The sequence below is a fragment of the Arachis hypogaea genome, chromosome 19, assembly GCF_003086295.3.
Source record: "Arachis hypogaea cultivar Tifrunner chromosome 19, arahy.Tifrunner.gnm2.J5K5, whole genome shotgun sequence".
Lineage (NCBI taxonomy): Eukaryota > Viridiplantae > Streptophyta > Magnoliopsida > Fabales > Fabaceae > Arachis > Arachis hypogaea.
The window spans coordinates 121,383,114-121,390,639 of NC_092054.1; the positions used below are offsets into that span (position 1 = coordinate 121,383,114).

The 7,526-nt window shown below is 37.5% G+C and overlaps 1 non-coding gene across 1 annotated transcript; it reads right to left on the bottom strand.

Moving 5' to 3' along the window:
• Positions 1-7,187: 7,187 nt before the first annotated feature.
• LOC112781562 (small nucleolar RNA R71) lies at positions 7,188-7,295 on the bottom strand. The gene has a single exon (XR_003192333.1). It is a non-coding gene; the product is annotated as a small nucleolar RNA R71 (small nucleolar RNA).
• Between the last annotated feature and the right edge of the window lie 231 nt (positions 7,296-7,526).

Below are 7,526 nucleotides of genomic sequence, written 5' to 3' on the forward strand. Positions count from 1 at the left end.
AGGGGACCATACGTGATTACAAGTGTGTCACCATATGGTTATGTGGAGCTTCAAGATATTGATTCTGATAAGAAGTTCATTGTCAATGGACAGAGAATCAAGCATTATCTTGAAGGCAACATTGAGCAAGAATGCTCAAGGCTGAAGCTAGATTAAAAGCTCAGCAAGGTCCAGCTAAAGACAATAAAGAAGCGCTTGCTGGGAGGCAACCCAGCCATGGGGCAACAATCCTCTAAGCATTTTGCCCTATTTCTATTTTTATTTTTATTTGTTTATATAGAGTTCATTGACAACAAGGTAAATAATCATTTACAGAAGACCTCGGCACACAAAACAGGGTAAAAGAGCTCAATGGCAAGAAAACGCCAGTAAAGGGGCATTTTGGGCGTTCAGCGCCCAAAATGGGCATCCACTGGGCGCTGAACGCAAATAATGGTAGCAATCTGGGCGTTCAACGCCAGAAATGGCCACCCACTGAGCGTTGAACGCCAGTAATGACAGCAACTGGGCGCTGAACGCCCATGAGATCAGCATTTGGGCGCTGAACGCCCAAAACAAGCAGTGTTTGGGCGTTCAAACGCCAGGAAGACAGGGAGGAGCCAAATCCATTTGTCCCACACGTATTTCCATTTTAATTTCAAATTTTATGCTTCAATGCATGATTTTTACATAAACATGTCAAGAACCCTGATTTCTAAAAATCCATCTTTCCAAATTCAATCCAAATCTTTTCAAAATCTTTTCTAAAAACAAATCTATCTTTTTCACTCAAAAATCTTTTCAACTAATCCATATCTTTTTCAAATATCCATATTATCTTTTTCAAAATTCAGAGTTATCTTTTTCAAAAATATATCATATCTTTTCAAAATTAAACTTTATCTTCTATCTTATCTTTTTCAACTCAATCTTTTTATCTTATCTCTTCCAATTTTTCGAAAACCCACCCCCCCACCCCTTTAAAATTGGGTTCGGCCTCCCCCCTCCTCCATCAACAAGTGCACCTCGATCTCCTTCTATCCCTCTCCTTTCTTTTCTTTTGCTTGAGGACAAGCAAACCTCTAAGTTTGGTGTGTTTATCCGAGATCACTAAGATCATGGCTCCCAAAGGAAAACAATCCACTCCAAGAGGCAAGAAAGAGAGCGTTCCAAAATCACTTTGGAATCAAGGGAAGTTCTTATCTAGAGAACATGCAGACCATTATCTCAAAGTAATGGGTCTGAGATCAGTGATCCCGAAAGTGAGATTCGATCTGAAAGAAGATGAATATCCGGAGATCCAGGAGCAAATTCGAATCAGGAACTGGGAAGTCCTAGCTAATCCTGAAACGAAAATAGGAAGGAACATGGTCCAGGAGTTCTATGCTAATATGTGGCAGACTGACAAGCAAAGACTATCTGGAACTGCCCACTATGAATTTCGGACCATGGTCAGGGGAAAGATTGTTCACACCACCCCTGACAGGATCAGAGAGGTATTAAAGCTACCTCAGCTAAAGGATGATCCAGACTCCTTCAACAGGAGGATGATGAGAGCAGACATTGGCCTGGATAAGATTCTAGAGGACATATGTATCCCTGGAGCCAGGTGGACCACCAACACAAAGGGCGTCCCAAATCAACTCAAGAGAGAGGATCTCAAACCAGTTGCCAGAGGATGGCTGGACTTCATTGGGCATTCTCTGTTGCCCACTAGCAACCGCTCTGAAGTCACAGTTAAAAGAGCAGTGATGATCCATTGCATCATGATGGGAAAGGAAGTGGAGGTTCATCAGCTGATTTCAACTGAGCTCTATAAGATTGCTAACAAAAATTCAAAAGAGGCCAGGTTGGCTTATCCAAGCGTGATTTCTCTGCTCTGCAAGGACGTTGGAGTAAGGATGGGAATAACTGAATATATCCTAATTGAAAAGTCAATCACTAAAGCATCAATGGAGAGACAACAAGCACAGGAGGATCCCATCAAGAAGAGAGCACAGGAATTCCTCCCAGAGATTCCTCAAGCGGAATATTGGGAATATCTTGAGACGTCCGTCACCAAGATACAGGAACCTATGGAGCAAATAATAAAAGAACAGAAGGAACACAGTCAAATGCTGACCTATATGTTTAAAGAACAAGAGGAGCAGGGGCGTGACTTAAGGGAACTGAAGCGCCAAAAGTCTTCTCTTGTAGGACCAAGCATCCCAAGGATCAGAGGAACCCCCGTGCCCCCAGAATAAAGGTTGTTAATTTCCAATTTCTGCCTTAACTCTGTGACAGTGTCTTTATAAAAGTTTACCTTAGAAGTCATATAATAGTAATTAGTATCTATTTGATTTTAGCTCCAATTAAGCTATAGTTTATTTTTCTCATCATCATTAAACATGAATAAAATAGTAGATCTTTTGAATAAGAAGCAATAAAATTTCGAGTTCAATAAAAGAAATTCTAATTGGTTAAATGTGGTGGCAATGCTTTCTATCTTCTGAATGAATGCTTGAACAGTGCATATGTCTTTTGAATTTGTTGTTTAAGACTGTTAAATATGTTGGCTCTTGAAAGAATGATGAACATGAGACATGTTATTGATAATCTGAAAAATCATAAAAATGATTCTTGAAGCAAGAAAAAGCAGCAAAGAACAAAGCTTGCAGAAAAAAAAAAAAAAGAGAAAGAAAGAAAAAGCAAGCAGAAAAAGCCAATGACCCTTAAAACCAAAAGGCAAGGGCAAATGAGAAGGATCCCAAGGCTTTGAGCATCAGTGGATAGGAGGGCCTAAAGGACTAAAATCCTGGTCTAAGCGGCTAAACCAAGCTGTCCCTAACCATGTGCTTGTGGCGTGAAGGTGTCAAGTAAAAACTTGAGACTGAGCGGTTAAAGTCAAGGACCAAAGCAAAAAGAAGAGTGTGCTTAAGAACTCTGGACACCTCTAATTGGGGACTTTAGCAAAGTTGAGTCACAATCTGAAAAGGTTCACCCAGTTATGTGTCTGTGGCATTTATGTATCTGATGAGCGGATAATTTATACGCTTTTTGGCATTGTTTTTAGTATGTTTTTAGTAGGATCTAGTTACTTTTAGGGATGTTTTCATTAGTTTTTATGTTAAATTCACATTTCTGGACTTTACTATGAGTTTGTATGTTTTTCTGTGATTTCAGGTATTTTCTGGCTGAAATTGAGGGACTTGAGCAAAAATCTGATTCAGAGGTTGAAGAAGGACTGTTGATGCTGTTGGATTCTGACCTCCCTGAACTCAAAGTGGATTTTCTGGAGCTACAGAACTCAAAATGGCGTGCTTCCAATTGCGTTGGAAAGTAGACATCCAGGGCTTTCCAGCAATATATAATAGTCCATACTTTGGCCAAGAATTGACGACGTAAACTGGCGTTCAACGCCAGCCTTCTGCCCAAATCTGGCGTCCAGCGCCAGAAAAGGATCCAAAACCAGAGTTGAACGCCCAAACTGGCATAGAAACTGGCGTTCAACTCCACAAATGGCCTCTGCACGTGCTACACTTATGCTCAGCCCAAACACACACCAAGTGGGCCCCGGAAGTGGATTTATTCATTAATTACTTACTCATGTAAACCCTAGTGACTAGTTTATTATAAATAGGACCTTTTACTATTGTATTAGGCATCTTTGGATGCCTGGTTCTTAGATCAGAGGGGCTGGCCTCTCGGCCATGCCTGGACCTTTCACTTATGTATTTTTAACGGTAGAGTTTCTACACTCCATAGATTAAGGTGTGGAGCTCTGCTGTTCCTCAAAGATTAATGCAAAGTACTACTGTTTTCTATTCAATTCTTCTTATTTCTCTTCTAAGATATCCATTCGCACCCAAGAACGTGATGAAGGTGATGATTATGTGTGACACTCATCATCCTTCTCCCTTATGAACGCGTGCCTGACAAACACTTCTGTTCTACATGAATTAAGCTAGAATGAATATCTCTTAGATCTCCTAACCAGAATCTTCGTGGCGTAAGCTAGAATGATGGTGGCATTCAAGAGAATCCGGAAGGTCTAAACCTTGTCTGTGGTATTCTAAGTAGGATTCAATGATTGAATGACTGTGACAAGCTTCAAACTCGCGATTGTTGGGCGTTAGTGACAGACGCAAAAGGAGGGTGAATCCTATTCCAGCATGATCGAGAACCGACAGATGAATAGCCGTGCCGTGACAGGGTGCGTGAGCATATTATTCACTGAGAGGAGGGGATGTAGCCACTGACAACGGTGATGCCCTTGCATAAAGCCAGCCATGGAAAGGAGTGAGACTGATTGGATGAAGATAGCAGGAAAGCAGAGGTTCAGAGGAACGAAAAGCATCTCCATTCGCTTATCTGAAATTCCTACCAATGATTTACATAAGTATCTCTATCCCTATTTTATTATATTAAATTCAAAAACACCATTATCACTTTATATCTGCCTGACTGAGATTTACAAGGTGACCATAGCTTGCTTCATACCAACAATCTCCGTGGGATTCGACCCTTACTCACGTAAGGTATTACTTGGACGACCCAGTGCACTTGCTGGTTAGTTGTATCGAAGTTGTGACAATTATGAATTAAGATCAAAGCACCAAGCTTTGGAGCCATTACCAGGGATTGTTCGAGCCTGGACATCACAATTTCGTGCACCAAGTTTTTGGGGCCGTTGCCGGGGATTGTTTGAGTTTTCGGCAAGCCTTTGGTCCGGTAACATCAGTGCCAGATTCCTTTTTGATCCGGCAACAGCACCAAGTTTTTGGCGCCGTTGCCGGGGATTGTTCGAGTTTGGACAACTAACGGTTCATCTTGTTGCTCAGATTAGGTAATTTTCTTTTTGTTTTCTTTTCAAAAAAATTTTTCAAAAACCTTTCAAAAATTCCTCACTTGTTTTCGAAAAAAAAAAAATTTTACTAAAAATAATGTTTTCAAAAATAAATTATTCTATGGCTTCAAAATTTTTAAGAATGAATTCTAGTGTTTCATGAAGCATGTTGAAGCCTATCTGGCTGTAAAGCCATACGCAAACTGCTTTGGGATTGGCTAATCACTTCAGTGGAGTCATGCCCAATCCTTCTGGATAGGGTATGTCAGGCTTGTCATGTCTGAATTACACTCATATTTTTATTAAAGCTTGGCTGGCTATTAAGCCATGCCTGACCCTTTGATTGGAGCTTTAAGACTAACATGGCAAGATTCCTGGAATTCATATTAAAAATTTTGAAATCCTTATTTTTATTTTTCACAATAATTTTCGAAAAAAAAAATAATAAATAAAAATACAAAAAAATTAGAAAATCATAAAAATCAAAAATATTTTCTGTTTCTTGTTTGAGTCTTGAGTCACATTATAAGTTTGGTGTCACTTGCATATGCATCTTGCATTTTTCGAAAATATCATGCATTCATGGTGTTCTTCATGATCTTCAAGTTGTTCTTGGTAAGTCTTCTTGTTTGATCTTGATGATTTTTTGTTTTGTGTCTTTTCATGTTTTTCATATGCATTCTTGAATTCTTAGTGTCTAAGCATTAAAGAATTCTAAGTTTGGTGTCTTGCATGTTTTCTTTGCATTAAAAAATTTTTCAAAAATATGTTCTTGATGTTCATCATGACATTCAAAGTGTTCTTGGTGTTCATCTTGACATTCATAGCATTCTTGCATGCATTCATTGTTTTGATCTAAAAATTTCATGCATTGTATATTTTTCATGTTTTTCATAAAAATTTCAAAAATAAAAAAAAAAATATCTTTCCCTTTTTCTCTCATCAAATTCGAAAATTGAGTTGACTTTTTCAAAAATTTTTAAAAATCAAGTTGTTGCCAATGAGTCAAATCAAATTTTCAATTTGAAAATCTTATCTTTTTCAAAATCTTTTTCAAAAATCAAATCTTTTTTCAAAATTCTTAGTTATTTTCGAAAATTTCAAAAATATTTTTCAAAAATCTTTTTCTTATTTTTAGACCAAATTTTCGAAAATAACATAATCAATTAATGTTTTGATTCAAAAATTTGAAGTTTGTTACTTGCTTGTTAAGAAAGATTCAAACTTTAAGTTCTAGAATCATATCTTGTGAATTCTTATGAATCAAGTCATTAATTGTGATTTTAAAAATCAAATCTTTTTCAAAACTAATTTCAATCATATCTTTTCAAAAATATCTTCTTATCTTATCTTTTTCAAAAATATCTTTTCAAAATATCTTTTCTAACTTCCTATCTTTTCAAAATTTGTTTCAACTAACTAACTAACTTTTTGTTTGTTTCTTAACATTTTCAAAACTACCTAACTAACTCTCTCTCTCTCTAATTTTCGAAAATATCTCCCCTCTTTTTCAAAAATTTCTTTTTTTATTAACTAATTATTTTTATTTTTAAATTTTAAAAATTTTTCGAAAATTTCTAACATTTTTCAAAAAAACCATTTTTCAAAAATCACTAACTCTTTTTCAAAATAATTTTCGAAAATTATCCCTCCCCCATCTCATTCTATTTATTCATTCATATCCTAACATCTCATCTCACATCTCTTCCATCGGTACAGTTGTGTTTCTTCCTTTACATCACATTCTTTGTCTCCCCCTCTTTTCTTCCACTCACAAGGGGATCCCTATACTGTGGTATAAAGGATCTCTATTATTATTATTATTTTTCTGTGCCTTCTTCTTTGTCATATGAGCAGGAGCAAGGATAAGAACATTCTTGTGGAAGCAGATCCAGAACCTGAAAGGACTCTGAAGAGAAAATTAAGAGAAGCTAAAATACAACAATTCAGAGATAACCTTTCAGAAATTTTCGAACAGGAGAAGGAGATGGCAGCCGAAAATAATAATAATGAAAGGAGGATGCTTGGTGACTTTACTGCACCTAATTCCAATTTACATGGAAGAAGCATCTCCATTCCTGCCATTGGAGCAAACAAATTTGAGCTGAAACCTCAATTAGTTTCTCTGATGCAGCAGAACTGCAAGTTTCATGGACTTCCATCTGAAGATCCTTTTCAGTTCTTAACTGAATTCTTGCAGATATGTGATACTGTTAAGACTAATGGAGTAGATCCTGAAGTCTACAGGCTCATGCTTTTCCCTTTTGCTGTAAGAGACAGAGCTAGATTGTGGTTGGATTCTCAACCCAAAGACAGTCTGAACTCTTGGGATAAGCTGGTCACGGCTTTCTTAGCCAAGTACTTTCCTCCTCAAAAGCTGAGCAAGCTTAGAGCTGATGTTCAAACCTTCAGACAGAAAGAAGGTGAATCCCTCTATGAAGCTTGGGAAAGATACAAACAGTTGACCAAAAAGTATCCTTCTGACATGCTTTCAGAATGGACCATCCTGGATATATTCTATGATGGTTTATCTGAGCTATCAAAGATGTCACTGGACACCTCTGCAGGTGGATCCATTCACCTAAAGAAAACGCCTGCAGAAGCTCAAGAACTCATTGACATGGTTGCTAATAACCAGTTCATGTACACTTCTAAAAGGAATCCTGTGAGCAATGGGCCTCTTGAGGTTGATACTCTGAATGCCATATTGGCTCAGAATAAA